This window comes from Zootoca vivipara, chromosome 7, assembly GCF_965207765.1.
Source record: "Zootoca vivipara chromosome 7, rZooViv2.hap1.1, whole genome shotgun sequence".
Lineage (NCBI taxonomy): Eukaryota > Metazoa > Chordata > Lepidosauria > Squamata > Lacertidae > Zootoca > Zootoca vivipara.
The window spans coordinates 6,033,388-6,051,953 of record NC_142590.1 but is presented as its reverse complement, the minus strand read 5'-3'; the positions used below and the strand labels follow the sequence as shown (position 1 = coordinate 6,051,953).

Sequence of the window (18,566 nt, the reverse complement as noted above, 5' to 3'; positions counted from 1 at the left end):
ACCTAGAGCTGGGCCTGTATATATATTTCAACAATCCCAAGGTTGAAGAGTTAGTAACACAGGTGTTGCAAAGGTGGAGTGTCGTGGTAAATTGGCTGTTATGTTGAAGAGTGTTTAAAATCTTCATGCATGTTGTCCCTAGATAAATGGCACATCAAGGAGGCTCTCATAAGATGCACCCGCACATGAATATGCTGCTAGGAAAACCAGAAAACGCGTATTTTGTAAAATGTGCTTCATGCAATATTATAATCCAATCAAAATCAGAGGTATAGTAGTTAATTTTTTAAAGTGATCTGTTGTGGGACAACCTCATTGAAGAAGATAACAGTGGTAACCCAGACCTCGTTGCTGGTCGCAAAGGCCCCTCCCCCATAACAGTTCAAGCTTCAGGGCCCCCAAAATGTAGGTCCACCACTGACAAAGTGGTATCTTTTTCCTTCCCCCACCCTTTTCATTTAGTGATTTAAGTGAAATAATAATAATAATAATAATAATAATAATAATAATTATTATTATTATTATTTGTACCCCGCCCATCCGGCTGGGTTTCCCCAGCCACTCTGGGCGGCTTCCAACAAAGATTAAAATACATTAAAATGTCACACATTAAAAACTTCCCTAAACAGGGCTGCCTTCAGATGTTTTATAAATGTCAGGTAGTTGTTTATCTCTTTGACATCTGATGGGAGGCCATTCCACAGGGCGGGCGCCACTACCGAGAAGGACAACAGGACATTCCTGCAAATGCTAAAGACAACCTTTGCGCACATGAAAACCTCCACCCCTTATTGAGAATGCAAACACAATAAAGGCAGCAATGGTAATGAACACCCATGGATCACCGACAAACCCCCCCCCCCCAGCCCATCTGCTGTCCTGAGCTGTCATAACATGGCTTAGACTTCAGCGATTCTCAAACCTGGGTCCCCAGCTGTTGTTGAACAACAACACCCAGCATCCCTGATTGCTGGTCCTCCTAGCTAGGGATTATGGGAGTTGGTAACGCAACAACAGCTGGGGGCCCAAGTTTGAGAAACACTGGCTTAGAGTGACCCATAACTGAATGGCTCCCCAACTAAAGATGAAGGAGGAGAACTCAAACACACACTTGCAATTTTAAATGCATTTAATCAGGGCCGGCTCTAGGTAGAGTCCCGGTGGCGCAGGGCGCTGGGCCGGTAGACAGGGCGCTGCGTGGCAAAGCGCCAGGGCGCGCGGCCTGCTCAAGACTGCCCTGCATTTAATGTAAGATGCAATTTCACCCTCAGACTGTGGTGCTCTTTCTTATGAATGAGAGAGTGAGATTGCGTAGTGGAAAATTATTCTTTCTCCCATATACTGGCGGACACTCCGTTAAGTTAACTAGCGGTGACAATCAAAAGGGAGGAAGTTGCATAATTAACTTATGAAATTTATTACCACCATAGGGCTAGAGCAAATGAATGCAGAATAGTTTGATCAACAACTGCCATCCGTTGGGTGGTATTCAACTCAGTTTTGCTTGGAGCAGATCCACTGAAATGAATGGACCCAACTCAGCCATGCTCATTCTTTTCAATGGGTCTACTCTGAGTAAGACATAGCTGAATACCATCCATTATAACAGAACCTTTGTGTATGGAAACAGTATACCTGTGAGCGCCAGAAGCACAGCATGACTTATCACCATTTTCTTTTCCAAACAAAGAATATGCAGCCCTGGCATTAATGCCAGAAAAAGCCACCTCTTCACTCAGTGATGAATCGAAGCTGAAATTTCAGTCTCAGAAGCGTCTGTAGGAAAAAATGTACAGGGCAGTCAGATTGAGGAGATAGCCTAGTTGCTCTCAAGGGTAGAAGCAGCAGCAGTCACAGCAGCAGTGGACCATTGGGAGTCCAAGCACGCCATGGTATAAATCTAAAACAATTAGAAAGAACCGACACAAAAAGTGTTCACTGCTGGAGACAAGTGACCTAAAATCCACACGATGCTATACTGCAGCCTTCTGCTATAACTCATAGCAGAACGTGACTAGATTCAAAAGCTGCCTTTTCCTCAACTGAAGCCACTCAATTTTAAGTACAATTCACAATATACTTAGAAATCGGTTATGAAATACCATTTCTCACTTTTGAGCTGGAGACAAATCGCTTCCAGACAACTGATTTAGTGAGCGTTCACGAGAACGTTTGCACAGACATTGCAGGAGAGTTAGAGGTCGTCAACTGTTCACCACCGAACATTCATTGTGATTTGTTATACAACTTTGTGTCATGCAATTGTTCTTTCACTATTCCCAGTGCATTTTCCCGCCACTTTCCTTATCACGAAAATTATTAGAAAGAAACCCCCACTGAAGCACTAAATCCACTTGAATCACGCAACCTACGTTTGTTGTATTGTGGGTGAATCCCATCCACAAAATAGTGACAGACAATAGTTCTGTGTGAGTTGAACAGGGGTCAGCAAACTTTTTCAGCAGGGGGCTGGTCCACTGTCCCTCAGACCTTGGGGGGGGCAGACTTTTGGGGGGAAATGAATGATTTTCGCCCGCCCGCAAAGAGGCCTGAAGATGCTTCACTTTACCTGTCCCAGTTGTCGTCCCAATAGCTGCCATTGGGCTTCTCCAGCCAGCCAGGCGCCGTGGCAGGGTAGGAGGCTGTGTTGGCCGGCAAAGACAGAAGCAGCAGCCCTGGTGGAGGAGCTGTGGATGGAGGTAGGGGAACCGGGGCATTGCTGGATCTTTTACCTACCACCTGCTGCTGCTGCTGCTGCTGTTGCTTCTTGAGAGGCACCACGGAGAAGACAGGGCCGCCTGCCAACCCGCAAGCAGCAGCCGCGGCCACTGCAACAACCCGCCTGAACATCATGACATGGGAAGAATGAAGGAGGGAGGGAGGCAGGCGGCGATGAAGAAAACGCTCGAGGAAGCGGCGCAGAAAAGGGGTGTGGAGAAGGAAGGAAGGGGAGAGGGAGGAGGAGCAGGCGGAAAAGGCGGCAGCAGCTGGCAGCCAGCGTCACATGCCCCCTTCACAGCGCCGCCCTGCTGAAGCAGGCAGGTGGGCAAGCCGACTCCTGCCGTTGAGGGCACCTGGCATTGGACAAGATTGCTCTGTCCCTGAGGAGAAAAGTGCCGCCGTGTGAGGGAGAGGGAGGCAGAGGGAAAGAACACGTGTGCTGGCGATTCCCGGACTGTCTGCAGGACGGATCTAGAAGGCAATTGGGCCTGATTCGGCCCGCGGGCCTTAGTTTGCTGACCCATGTAATAGAATATAGTCATTCCTGGTTTAGATATCAATTTGCCCCTTGAGGTGTATGTAGAAGCCCAGAAAAATGAGTCTTGGTGGCAAGTCTCAAGAGCCCTTTAATGCTTGCTTTGGAAGGTTAAGGTCGGAGGCTGGGGTCACCCATCATGTGGACCAAGATATCACTTTGCTATACACTTAGGGTTACATTCCTGAAAAGACTCTGGGCTTCAGTTACTCAGAAAAATTGGTTGCTAAACAAAGACACCTTCAAGCACTTTTTAGAGATGAACGTTTCCACTTAAGACCCAGTCGTTGCCATAAGACCAAGTTAATTATGAGATGCACAAATGATTCTGAGTTATATGGCCCTCTTCAGAAGGAAGGGGCTTGTTTGTTGGTTGGTAAACAACACACCATTTGAAAATGTTGTGGCAGTGTACAAAAAATAAAAATGAAATACAAAACACAAAGCTAGAACAGGAAGAAGACATCAAATCTATTTGTAAAACCAACAGGAACAATATCCAACAATGCTACCCTGAAAAGGACTGCATGAGTAAGAAAAAGCCCTTAAGAAGGTGCCTAAATGAGCAATGCTAATTGGCACCACCCTAATTTCCTAGAGTACAATATGGCTTGCATGCAATACCAAACCAGCATGCATGCACAGGCTTCTAGAGAGGAGATGGCCGACACTTGTTTCTCTTCTATTTCCTGCTGCCTGCTAAATCATGGTGTGAATTAACGAGTTATCTGAACCTGGGCTCATGGTTTGTCTCAGAGTCACTCCGGAAAAACCACAAGCTATAAGTTCTATGGCTTACTTGTGGTTTGTCTGGAGGATGTTCGGATGACATGCAAAGCCAAACCATAGCCTAACTCACAGCAGCAGGACTAGAGAACAAAGCAGCCACGATCCCGTCTCCAGGAGCCTGCACATTTATGCTAATCCATAGTTAATGTTGCATGCCAACCAGGGCATTGAGTGAATCATGAGTTATATTTTTAAAAAATTAATGGTTTTATATGCTAGCTATATAAAATCTCAGCTAATTTTTCTAAGTGGTCTTAGGCAAGCCATTGTTGAGTCAACCTTAGCCCCTCACCTCAGGGCCCTTACTGCAATTTGGAGATAATAATACTGACCTACATTTATGGGGAGCAGTTAGGATTACTAAGATAATGTTTGGGAAGTGCTCTGAACACAGTCACCAAATAGATGCTAAGAGTTATCGCTATTTCTACCTTCATTGATTGTAAAACAGGAGCAAACATTAACCTAGGTTGTGTGGGGAAAGGGCAAGGAAATATTACCTGCCAGAGATTTTGAAGGGTTAAGTGCCACTATAGACAAAAGCAAAAAATATGAAAGTTCCAGGACTGTATTTGTTTAAACCCACCACCCTCCCTTAGAATCATTTTGGCTAACAATCAACAATTCATGGTATCAAGTCACTCTCTTTTACTCTTAAACAATCTGAAATTGCACAATTAAGAAAAAAAACCTCATCTGCCAACTCTAGTGATCTTGCAGGAGATGGTAAATATGATCTCCCTCTTTGGCAATCACTCGTAGCCAAGTAAGATTGTCTTCCATGAACACGGTCTTAACAGTGAGTCTGTAGGTGACTGACTGTGGAGGCCAGTTCTGGATCCACACGTCCTTCCACAGTGGGGACATAGGTTTCCAGGCAGGAGTTGATCAAGGTGAGGGTTTGCCAAACGTGCCTTCTTCTTAGCACGTTTCTGCACTCACAGAGCTCAGGTGATGCTGGATTTCAGCATCAATGTCAGCCCTTGTGGAAAGATAGCTGCCCAGGTAGGAGAAATGATTGACATTTTCCAAAGTTACACCATTGAGTTGGATTTGTGGTGCTGAGGGCTTGTTTTGTGCTTGCTGTTGCAGTACTTTGGTATTTTGGATGTTGAATGATAGGCCAAGCTTTTCGAAAACTTCTGTGAAACTATTTAGGATGGTTTGGAGGTCATCCTGTGAGTGTGCACACACTACGTTGTCATCAGCATATTGAAGTAACCTTACTCTTTGCTTTCAGCCTACTCAAGTTAAAGACCTTTTCATCTGTTTGATATATGATTTCTACCCCGGTGGGGAGTTTCCCTTCAACAATGTGTAGGATCATGGCAATGAAAATAATAAATGGGGTTGGGGGGATAACACATCCCTGTTTAACACCTGATCCCACTGTGAATGAATGGTTCACTTTGAGAGCCATTGTTATCTGCAATTGTTGCTGGCATATTATCATGAAGAAGCTGAAAGATGTTCACAAATTTTTCTGGGCAGCTGATTTTCAGAAGGACTGTCCTCAGAGCATTATGATTTATGGTGCCGAAGGCCTTAGTCAGGTCAATAAATGCCATATAGAGGGGTTGGGTTTGCTCTCTGCATTTTTCTTGAAGCTGTCGAGCAGTGAAAGTCATGTCTGCTGTCCCCCTAGAACAGTGTTTCTCAACCAGTGTGCCTCCAGATGTTTTGGGACTACAACTCCCATCATTCCTGACCACTGGTCTTGCTAGCTAGGGAATGTCGAAAACCATTTTGGGATTCAGGAAGGCCGTTAACACACTATAAGGAAAAGGACTGAGCCACAGGTTTCCTCATCCCTAGGCTAAGAAAAGCTACAAATTGGGAATTATCCGAGACAAATAGCTCTTGATCTGCAATATGGGGATGATAATAGTAAAGGCTACCTTTACGGGATTGATGTAAGAATTCCAATAAGGTATTTGAAATATTCAACGTTCTACAGCACTCTAATATGCATGCTGAGTATTATTTTCCCTTACTTCAGTAATAGACTACAACTAAAAATAGAATGAAAAAACATGCAATATGTCTCCTGTATATCAATCAACTGAAGCTTTAGCTGATTCACTGATTATTGTTTTCAGGCCTCATTACACAATGTTGTTTTTCGATTAATATTTTGTGCTGGAGGAATAGGTTTATGACACAACCCCTGAACTTAGAGCGGTTAAGTGCCAATCTGGAGGGGGAACGTCAGCATTTGGCAGTAACAAAAATATTTCTGCTGAGATCACACACTCTCAGTAACAAAACGGAGCCAGCTTTGGCCTGTTACTAATTTCCTTTTTGGTTACTTACATAAGTCATTGCTGGAATAAAAGGGGAAAGTAGCCCTCGGGGAGCAAAGATGAAAAGTAAGAGAGGAGGCAAAGGGAAGAGCCAGCAAAAGGCTTTTGAACATGTGATGCTTGAGCATAATGTGATCTGAGTTGCTAAGAATTTTGCCCATGATTTTGTAGTACGTGGCAATGCTTATTTGTAAGACGGCATTTTACATTAGTGACAAATGCTGACGCTAACCCTCAAGAATCAACGAAAGTGGTGAACAACCAAATTGCCATTCTGTCTCCAAGCAGTGAGGATACAGAATGGGTCGAGGAAGAATACACGAAAAGCCTGCTGAAACTGGCCAAAGGCCCACCTCGCTGTTCTCACAATGGCCAAGCTGATGCTCTCCCCACTTGTGATCCCCAGGAACCAACACCGTTGGCTTTATCCTCCATGAATTTGTCTAATCCTCTTTTAAGTCACCCAGGTTGGTGGCCGTCACTATCTTTTGTGGGAGCAAATGCCAGAATTTATGTAACGTGCAAAGTTCTTCTTTCATGGAATGGCCCTGGATTCTCATATTATGAGGCAGAAAAACCTCTGCCTACCTACATTCTCTACAGCATGAATCATTTCATCCATCTCTTGTCATGCCATTGCTTACTCATCTTTCCTCCTATGGAGTGGCTCCATCCCATTGGTCATTTCAATTGCCCTTTTCAGAAACTTCCCCAGCTCTAAGATATCCTTTTTGAGGTGTAGCAACCAGAATTGTTCAGAGTACTCCAAGCGCAGTTGTGCTAGAGATTTGTACGAAGGCATTGTGACAGAAGCAGTTTTGTTTTCAATCCACAACACGGAATTAGCCATTTTCACAACTGCCACATAACTGGGTCAACATTTTCACCAAGCTGTTCACCACAACACCCAAATCACAGTCCTGGTTAGTCACCGCTAAGTCACGTTGAGGCTGTATAAACATTACCATTTACTCCATAAACATTGCTCCAGTGCGCTCCTGATCACACAATGTTAGCCACAAACCATCTGCACCCTGTAGCTTCTTGGGGAGAACAGTCTGGTTAGATGTGGTTTCCCACAAACCAGCTCCCATCCAAATTGAAAATGGAAGCCACATTCACTTTGCTCTTATGTGGAGGTGTGTACATTTTGGACATCCATTGCGCATGCACAGCTAGGGGCTTCATTTAACAGGAGTTTGGAGGGTTGCAGGCAGAGGGAAACAAATCAGGCAATCGGACAAGGTGAGCTGACCCCTGCCCTAAAACATCTTACTGCTTGGGGAAGCAAGGAGCCCTGTCAAAAGAAGTAACTTGTTTTCCACTCGACAAGCATGAAATCGCGATGCATCCATTCTAAGCAAGAGCATTTGGCCGAGAGTCCAGCATGGATGACCGGACTTGGGCAAAACTGGCCATAGCACACTAGCAGACATGGCTGGCTGCACTATTTGCAAGTAAGTTCGTTCACACTCAGCACATGGCTCTGGAATCTTTCCCTCAGCCCTCTCAGTATATAAATCAAGCAGCAGGGAAGTTTGGAAACATGACGAATATTTTGGCTGGAGTGCCTCCTGCTTTAAAGACCCAGAGAAGAAAAAAGGAGGGTGGAGGACGGGGGCCCAATACAAAACTCACCAAGCTCTGAGTGGAAAAGGCGGCTGAAATTTAATGTTCTTGGAAGCTGGCCCTGGGCTGTTCAGACGGGGGAAGGCCAGGGACTCCCCAGTGGGGGCATTGCTCCCTCTCTCTGAAATAGCAAAGAGAGAAGCGTTGTTGGAATCAGTTGACCGCATTGTTCAACCATTTTGTGGAGGATTCCAAGTAGGAATGAAAGCCACAAAACAAAACAAATCATAGTTGTGTGCTTGGAAAAGAAGGTGACAGAATGGTGATTTCATGCTGGATTGCAGCCCTGAATGGAATACCATGCTGGGCCAAGCAAGGGGAGCAAGCTGGCTCTAGCTTTTGTGGAGATCTTATTGCCTGCAGCAGCAGAAGCTAGCTTGGTGTCCTATACGTGTTGTTGAACTACGGCTTATATAACCTCTCACCATCTGCTATGCTTGCTGGAGCAAGGCATAGTCCAACAGCACCTAGAGGGCAACCTCTACCGCATGCCTAACACAACCTTCCTTTTGAGGAACAAAAGAGAAAAAAAGTTATTAAAAATAGTGTGTTTTTTTTATTAAAAAATTAGAAGTACTGTAATATCTTCTTTTCTGTGGTCTCCTTTGTTGTGCAGCCTTCCTCTAGGCCCCGGCCTGCTCTCTTGGAGCGCTAGCTGCCATGGCGTAGGCTCGGGTTGGGCCTGGGCTCAGCCACATGTCCTTGCCCTCCTGGTGCTCTCCTACCTCTCCTCAGCAGCAGCAGCGGTAGCAGCAGCGGTGCAGCAATGTCAGGGCTCCCCTCTCTTTTCTCCTTCCTCTTTTTCTCTCTTCCTTCTCCTTCTCTTCTCCTCCTTCTCCCTGCATCGGCTCTGGGGTTTTCCTGACCCCGGAACGCTGCTGGGCAGACAGCCAGGTGGCCGGTTGCTCTCGCTCCCGGCTCGATTTGGGTCACGGGATGGGTGGGTGTCAGCAGTTCCCCCAGTTGACACACTGGGCATCCCCGGTTCCCCTTTGGCAGTGGCAGCAGCAGTCTCAGCAGCCCGGAGCCAGCCTGGTAGCGCAGTTGGCTCTGGCTGGCTTCAGGAGCTGCTCGCTACGTTGGCGCCTGCCGTTTTGCCTCGCCGGAAGTCCTCATATGATGTGTCTTGTGCCGTTGAACCAATCACGCGACATTCCTTCCCTACTAATAAATCTACAACACTTAAAATATAAATCCCGGGTCATTAAATGAAAACGGGGGACATTCCGGGGACAGATTTTATCCGGGGACAGATTTGTAAATCCGGGGAAACGGGGACGTCTGGTAACCATAATCTAGGTCCCTGGTCTATTGTTTTCCCACCCCTTGGAAGATGTGGCATCTAGCCAGGCGAATGGGGAGGAGGCTTCTCCCCTCCTGAAAGTGCACCACCTGCCAGTTGTTTCCATAGTGACATGCTGAACCCTTTACAAAAGTAAAAAAAGGTGCTTGCAGGCCCAGCCAGGGCCATTAACTTAACAAAGAACCTGGTTCCACCAGTTCAGCAGTTCCTTCTACTGCAGACTAGTCTTTCAAGATACTAAAGCACAGGCTTTGGTTGAGACCCACATGCACCACCCTCCCCCCCCACCCCACCCGCCCACCCCAAAATCCTATAGCACAATGTATTGTGCTATACATTCAATCCACCCCCACCCACCCCGCAATACAAGTTGGCATCCAATTGCAGGTTGGAGTTGAAAAATAGAGGGGAAGCTTTCGTTGCAACTTCCCACACTGATGGCCATGAGATAACCTGGATCCCCTTTAGTACTACTGTGTTTTGCACTGTGTGGAAACTGCAAGCGGGACAGGCTGCAACCATTTCAGTGCAGCAGTGGTGGGCAGGATGCTATAGAGAGGCATGGAAATGACCTGTCCTTTCTCCTATGCAGTAGCAGCTTACTCCCAGACTTTGCCATCATCATTTTTATTTTAATCTTTTGTAATTGTGAGTGTGTGTGTATGTGTGTCTTTGGCCAAAAAGCAGTATTAAAAATAAATGTCACCAAACCATGTTACTAAACTGCCTTTAAAGATGGACGGATTGCTTTGAAAGTGTTTTCACGGGGCTCTCCTGCCATGAAGCCTTCCTAACACCACCTTTTCCCTATTAGGGCTGAGGACCGAGGGATTAAAATTCACAAGCAACACCAGCATTTCATTCAAAACAAAGTTATTTCCATCTAGAACGGAGAACGACAGCTGAAGAGTTGTGGATGGAAAAGAAGAATCAGCTGGCAGTGCTGAATCCTTGCTAAGCCAGAGGAGAATTGGGAGGTGGGTGGTTTGCCCCCACTCCCAAGATATTCATACTTTTAAAATAGACACACACTAAATTCAAGGCAAGACATTTCAGGATTTGGTTCCAGCCACCATGTGTGTGTGTGCAGTTAATTGAAACCAGTAGGGTCCGGAACTGAAATGACTAAGGCTAGAGACAGCCTACAATAGATTTTGTTGGTGTTGGTATTGCAGAGCCATTGTTGCCTGTGGTATAGGCACACAATTCTTTTGTCCTGCAATAATCCCTGGTCAAAAGGCAAAAAAAGGGAAACCACTTGCACACCTTGCAATGACTCAGCAAGTGTGGCCCAGATCACTACTACCAGCAGGAGGGTCCTCTTGGGACTCTCATATGTCTACAGCCTTCGTGGTTTTTCTGCCACTTCATCCCCATTTGAACAAAGCATGTTATGAACCGTGGAGACATCAACAAGATCACTATGATATCAAAAATTAGATGTGGGTGCTTTAGGATGGTTGAGAGAAGAGGAAAACTGTGTTGCATGATATCTCAACTTCAACCGCAAAGGCTGCGAGAGTCATTTTGTAGTTTGTTTTTGAAAGCTGAAATGAATATGAATAGGGGGCATTTTCTAAACTATTTGAGATGAAACCTGGATTTGGTTCCGAATGCACACTTTGCAGGGAATTGCTGCAGACAATATCCACTCTCTAATGGGTGTATTTGTACAGTAAGCGCATTTTCAAACAGATGCTCAACTTTACGTTTTCTAGTTGTACACTGTAAAAAAGGTCATGTATGAAAAAGCTTATATCACACAATTCAGCCTGCTTACAGATTGTTCAGCGTCTTGCATTGCTTCAAAAACCCGGTTGGCGAAAGGGACAAAGAAATGTGCATATACATGATGGGAAGCTAAGCCTCTCTCAAACCATCTACTCTCTTCAAAACTATTGTCTGTTTCCGCTCCAACAAGCTGATGGGAATCTACTGGCATCCATGGAGGTAAGGAGTGGCTTTTCCAGGTTCTGAATTAGTAGCCAGCAAACTATTTTATTCTGACAGTTCTTGTACACTTCAGGGCAGATGGACGAAGAACAGCACAAGAACTTGATTTAAGTACGGCATTGTTTAGGAAATGTTTACTGGATACCATAGTCGCAAGCTTGTTTTGTTCCCATGTAATGGGTACCAGACATCCATAACTAACCCAGTGATGACTATATTTATTCACAAATAATTTTGTTGATCCCCCAACCTGAGGCGTAAAGCTTCAGCTATAAACATTAGTCTCTCCTATTGTGCGGAGAGCTTTGAGCTGGCATCAAAAAAGGTACATCAACTTGACTTAATTCATTAATTGGCATGAGCCACCAGGCCAGCAGCTAAGCATTCATTTAGGGCTCAACTGCTGTTATTGCATTGTTATCCTGTGGTGTACAGAATGCCTGTTTCAAGCATTTGCTATTCATTAATCTAACCAGGCACCCCCCTTCTGGTGTTATGCAATGGGTGAAGAAACTGCACCCAACCCTGTTCTTTTCCTACCCAAGAGCTGAAATATCTGGTTATGTTATGTAACCGCCTATATTATTTCCTCTTGTGCTCCAACATGCAACAAGATTTTCCTTTTATTCATTCGACAGACCTCATGGTTCCTTCCCCTCGAAGCTGACTGACTTCTTCCAAACAGCAAGGGGTAGGTAGGAAAACAAAACAAAACAAAAATATTTAACTGCGATAGGGAAAAAAGCATTAAAACTCCAGATGTTTTCCGAAGGAATCAGTGTAGTAATGAAACTGGAAGCTATTTGACTTATGGAGGACTACTGAAGAATTCACAAATGTATGCTCTCCTTCCCCTGCACCTACATCCACGTTTTTTGCTGGGGCCCACAGCAGAGAAACCTCTTTGAGCTTTCCCATGCTCCCCTTCTTCCCATGCCTATTGTTGCATAGTACAGAGAGAATGAAGAATTTAAAAGGACACATTTCTGCAAAGGACCGCAATCTACGTAAGTATTGACACAGCATGAGGGGGTGGATGAGTAAGTGGCAAAGGGAGATGAGAATGCGCATAGATAATTCTATTCCTGAAGTTCAGAGTGGATCCTTACGTAACCCAAAATGGCACCAACTGCACTGTATCAGCTGTAACTGTATCAGCAGACGTGGCAGTGGCACTGGGGAAATACAAAAATATTTAGGGAAAACCTTGAAAGTGAGAAGGAACCTGCAAAAGCAGCTCTTTGAGGACTGATAATGTTCCATGGCAATGTGATGCAGGCTGGCTGTTGGCAGGAGACGGGATAGAAAACCAGGTGAGAGGTGGTGGGACGGAGGAGTGTATCAAAAGAAGGCTGACTGTAACACCAAACAGGAGTATTCCACACTACAACATTTTGCTGCAGGTTCCAGGCAGGCAACTCACCCTGCAATCCATAGGCCAACCACACACCAATTTGCTATGATCCTAATGACTGAATCTGATGGCACAACCTTGATGGCAGAAAGTGAGGAGGAATTAAAGAACCTTTTAATGAGGGTGAAAGAGGAAAGCGCAAAATATGGTCTGAAGCTCAACATCAAAAAAACTAAGATCATGGCCACTGGTCCCACCATCTCCTGGCAAATAAAAGGGAAAGAAATGGAGGCAGTGAGCGATTTTACTTTCTTGGGTTCTATGATCACCACAGATGGTGACAGTAGTCACGAAATTAAAGACGCCTGCTTCTTGGGAGAAAAGCAATGACAAACCTAGAAAGCATCTTAAAAAGCAGAGACATCACCTTGCCGACAAAGGTCCATATAATTAAAAGCTATGGTTTTCCCAGTAGTGATGTATGGAAGTGAGAGCTGGACCATAAAGAAGGCTGATCGCCGAAGAATTGATGCTTTTGAATTATGGTGCTGGAGGAGACTTGAGAGTCCCATGGACTGCAAGAAGATCAAACCTATCCATTCCGAAGGAAATCAGCCCCGAGTGCTCACTGGAAGGACAGATCGTGAAGCTGAGGCTCCAAGACTTTGGCCACCTCATGAGAAGAGAAGAATCCTTGGAAAAGACCTTGATGTTGGGAAAGATGGAGGGCACTAGGAGAAGGGGACGACAGAGGACGAGGTGCTTGGACAGTGTTCTCGAAGCCACTAACATGAGTTGACCAAACTACGGGAGGCAGTGGAAGACAGGAGTGCCTGGCACGCTCTGATCCATGGGGTCACGAAGAGTCGGACACAACTAAACAACAACAACAATTGAATCACCCACCACCAGGATCCCTCTACCTCCCACCCCTCCAGAGAAGTATCATCGGCATGAAAGGACAGCTGCCCATGCTCCAAGGAAGGGGTCCCTTCTAAGGGATTGTTTCTCTCTTCCTCCGAGTGAAACATTTCTTCCTTGAGATCCTTTCTTGGCCAGCCATTGTGGCCTCAAGGGAACAAAATTGTTCACAGAGAGCCAGGAGCTCAGTGCACCGAGGACACCCTCACAGCTTACAGGCAGGCAGTTGTTCATATGGCAGACAGTGCAAAACACTGGGGGAACTGTACACCCCTTGTTGGGCTTCCAAATTGGGTCCTCCCTGCAAGAGAGGGCATGTGTTGCGGTGGGTCCCAGCAGACCAGGTCTAGGTGTTGGGGCGGGGCAATTGGAGCAGCCACAACACCCTATTGGTGGTCCATCTGACGGGGTGCAATTGGGCTGAGGGCTTGCCAATCAAAGAGTCAGATGGACCAGTATTTAAGCGCTGCACTCACCAGAGAGATCCTCCTTCTCTGGTTGAATTGCATCGGAACACCCGCCCACCGCTCCCTAATTTTAGGGCTTTTGCTTGACCTTGCTATGCCGTCGTGAGTTATCTGCCATTGTTGCAGGGGCAGGGCAGGAATTTTCCCCACTTGGCTGATTGGCTGTTGCCATTTGGGTTTCGCCTGCCACTTAGCAATTCGTCACAACTTGTAAGGTTGGCGAATAGGCTCTGGTTCATGCTGATAGGGTGGTATGATCCCTTACCACCCTGTATATATTCAGGTATTCCTATAGAATCATAGAGTTGGAAGAGACCAAGCAGGAAACACCATCAAAGCATTCCTGACAGATGGCTGTCAAGCCTCCGCTTAAAGACCTCCAAAGAAGGAGACTCCACCACACTTCTTGGCAGCAAATTCCACTGTCGAACAGCTCTTACTGTCAGGAAGTTCTTCCTAATGTTTAGGTGGAATCTTCTTTCTTGTAGTTTGAATCCATTGCTCCGTGTCCGCTTCCCTGGAGCAGCAGAAAACAACCTTTCACCCTCCTCCATATGAAATCTTTTCATATATTTGAACATGGCTATCATATCACCCCTTAACCTTCTCTTCTCCAGGCTAAACATACCCAGCTCCCTAAGCCGTTCCTCATAAGGCATCGTTTCCAGGCCTTTGACCATTTTGGTTGCCCTCTTCTGGACACGTTCCAGCTTGTCAGTATCCTTCTTGAACTGTGGTGCCCAGAACTGGACACAGTACTCCAGGTGAGGTCTGACCAGAGCAGAATACAGTGGTACTATTACTTCCCTTGATCTAGATGCTATACTCCTATTGATGCAGCCCAGAATTGCATTGGCTTTTTTAGCTGCTGCATCCTCTTAAAGGAATGCATTGGACCGATGGTTGGTATTCCCCCAAGCGGGGTTGCCCTAATCCAGTGTTCTGGGCACATGTGGGGGAATCAGGGCCCAGCTGGCGTGCGTCAGTCGGGTAACTCCGTCCCAGGTGTGTACCTGGCTGCTGACTCATGGTGTGCCCTGGGTAGTCAGTGCTACCCTAGGTAGCTATTCGAACCAGAGCCTATGCAACCACTCACTTGATTTGTAATCGATAAAGTTGTGGCCTAAATTCTGCCAAAAACCAAGCCAAAATATGAGTCATGTCTGAATTTATTTCTAGGCCTGGGATAGAGGGTCTCCACATGCAAATGCGTAAGTTATTAGAAGCTGAGGTTTTGTTTAGATCAAGGAGAGGAGGGGCAGAGTAGCGCGCCCTGGCCTCAGCTTGCTGTCAAATTCACTCCACGGTTTAATTCGCCTTGATGCTTCCCTGGCTGGGGTTCACTTCAGTTCATGGACTCCCATTGTTCAGCTATTCTAAATTTTTATTATGCCTGGCTAGTTCCCCCTGGCTACTATTGCAGTCAACGAAGTCAGTGTAGTATAGTACAATAATTGCTGGACTTGGGTGTGGGAAACCTGGGCTCAAATCTCCACATCATAGAATGGTTTTGACAAAGTCATTTTAACTAAACATGAAATGTCCTCACAAGGACAGAATAATCACCTACCTTCAGATATAGTGCCTTGAGCTCCTTAAGCAGAAGGGATAGCAGAAGGGATATAAGCAAGCGATAAATATATCTATTGCATAAAGGAGAACAGCATGCCAAATTTAAATAATCAAGGCTGTTATGTGGAAAGAAGCTAAGACAGGTGAAAAAGACCTCCCCTGAGATTCTCAAAAAACACACGTTTCAGGCAAGAGTTACAGGCTTCCATGGCAACACCATCTGAACTGCGGTGCCCCAGGTGTGCCCCAGACAGTCTGCAAGCACAGAAGCCGTGCGTATGCTTTGGAAGCAGGTCTCGTCAGAAAACCCGACAACCAAACTCTGCTGCGGTGAAATTGAACTGAATGGTTTTATGAGGGAAAGAAATCCCTGGGAAAAATGGACAGAACACCCCCGACAAATTAATTCCACATTACTGTTTAGCAGTATTAAATACTTTAAAGGATTGTAAAAAGTTCCATAATTTGGAAATAATGAAAACTCTGTTCTGTCTTATTGAAAGAACACCCGGAACTCAAGAAAAACCAACAGTGAGTCTAGAAGTATATGGTACTATCAAGGAAATAAGGTAGAAAGGAGCTTTAGACCCATCCCACCAGACGTTAATCCACCTAATTTCTTAACAAGAGCTAAATGAATGTATTCGAAACAGCACAGAAGCATTGACATGGAGTATCATGTGTCACCATGTTCTCAAGAATATGTTCATCTTACCTTAAATGCAGCTTCTCCTTGAATAAATAACAAAATATCATTATTTTGTTATAATATCAAAATATTATTTTTTAAAAAAGTTTCAACCTTTTTGCCTTCAGTAAGTTCAACTGATTGTATATTATACTGATTGTATAATAAGAAGGGGCAAAGATTGAGGATGACTTTTTATGTCACATATATATCTATTTTCAGTTTAATCCTCTGTGTGTGTGTCCATGTATTCAAATAAACAAATCCCATACCACCTATGGGAATGGAAATCCCAATCACATCTGGCAGGCGTGAACTAGATTAATAGCACAATATGTTAGTTATTTAGTTAGATTCTCATCAGCTGCTGAGTGGAGGGTTCAGTCCTGCTGGGGAAGCAGACCAACCAGGATAACTGAACCCTTTACTCAGCAGCTGGGGAGAGGAAGGTTTAATACTGCTGGTGCTACTTTTGCCAGCGCATCCCCTATGGGAAACATGCTGCCAAAGCAAACCTACCCCTTTGGATCAGCTTTGACAGGTGGATGAGATCACAAACCTATCAATAACCGGACATGATGTCAGGGACTGACACCAAAGACTTAGACCCCGGATCATGGTGGTGGGAGCAGTCTGGGAGGTGCTGGAATCGGGGTTTGAGTGATCAAGTGGGGCCCTTCCAGGACAGGGCTAGAGGTTGAGAGTTGCAGTGTGAGCACAAACTCGGAGAGGAGCCAGAAATTGCCGTTGCTACCCAGCAACATGACAGTCTCAGACCTGCTGGCTCTCCTCCCTCTCTGACACCCTCCTCCTCTTGGAGAGTCCTGCAAATTGCCGAGCAACAGCCCAGACAGGCCCAGAGGAGGAGCCCTCCCAATCGACACAGCCTTTGTCTGATTGGGAGAGATCCAGAGTGAGAGGCTAGAGGCGAAGGGCAGGGCCAGTGGTCAGTTTCAGCAACATCTCAAGTTGAACGTATAACCCTGAGCAAAAATAAAAAAATCCTTCAGTAGCACCTTAAAGACCAACTAAGTTTTTATTTTGGTATGAGCTTTCGTGTGCATGCACCATAGCTGCCAAGTTATCCCTTTTTTAAAGGGATTTTCCCTTATGCTGAATAGGCTTCCTCGTGAGAAAAGGGAAAACTTGGCAGCTATGGTGCATGCATACTTCTTCGCATAACCCTGAGTAACTCTGCTGTTGTTACTTTTTGTGAATAAAAGCTAATTGCATTCCCTGCCCTGTGGATGACCCACTTGCCTAATGGCTCCTTGACACATGATGTCAGATGACTGACAGGTGAGTGGGCCTGCCCAAGTGTCAAAAGTTAGCCCATGGGTGTGGTGGGGAGATAAAGATCTGGCCCACAGGGCCAAAAAGATTCTCCATTCCTTTCCTTAGCTAAAATCATCATCAGAACTCCTCCACTGGCAAATTGCACCCTATTCCTAATATTAGAACTTCCTGAAACTTATTGTTATCTTCATTGTCGTTGTCGTCAAAACGGTCCATGTTTTATGCTCATTTTAAAAGGTTCAATTTGTGTGCATGTATATCATGTATTTATTATTTTCTTACTGTGTTTGTCTTGGTGACACTACTTGTATTTGATCGTTTATTGTCAGCAGACCAAATAAACTGAACAACAACATGACCAAGAGGTGTTGGTGAGGCAACTGTGAGATCTCAAAAACATTCCCAGTACTGCTTTGCAGTGATTTCCCTTGTTTTTAACAGGGAAGCCACAAATGTGATCAATGTCTTTATCTTCTGGAAATCATACAATTGATTTCAATGTCCTTAACACGCTTAACTGGCTATGGGATTTTGTGCCATCAGAATCTGATGGGCCCAGAGATTTTTCCTTGTCATATATCTCGGGTTTATGATTTGAGAGATTAAAATGCCAGTCGCTGCTCATAGTCAATCACAGCGATATCTCCAAGAGCTCTTTTCAACAAATTCCCATTGTGAAAAGTTTGTGACAAGTCTGTTGAATTGTCACTTAGAATCCAGCATTCATATTTTCACTGATTTGACTCAGTCAGCATATTGCAAGAAGGGTACAATACTCTGGTGCTGTTTGGGAACATTTTGGAGGGTGGGCTTTGATTAATGAAAGCCCAACATTGCTTGGGGAGGAAATACCTGAAAGATTGCTGCTTCTCCTAGGGAAGAGGATTGCCCTGTTGAAAAGTACGTACTCTTAGCTGCTCCCAACTTTGTTGCCCCATAAACTCAAAATGCTTGGGGCATCTTGCATAAGTGCTCCAAGATAATGCTTTTTAAAGTTTGCTTCAAGATTATGAAGGAAGCTAGAACAGACTTGAG

The 18,566-nt window shown here is 45.2% G+C and overlaps 1 long non-coding RNA gene across 1 annotated transcript; it reads right to left on the bottom strand.

Moving 5' to 3' along the window:
- Nucleotides 1–1,172: 1,172 nt before the first annotated feature.
- LOC148684967 (uncharacterized) lies at nt 1,173–9,231 on the bottom strand. The gene is made up of 3 exons (XR_015950888.1): nt 8,703–9,231; nt 7,987–8,098; nt 1,173–1,776 (listed from the first exon to the last, which is right to left on the bottom strand). It is a non-coding gene; the product is annotated as an uncharacterized LOC148684967 (long non-coding RNA).
- Between the last annotated feature and the right edge of the window lie 9,335 nt (nt 9,232–18,566).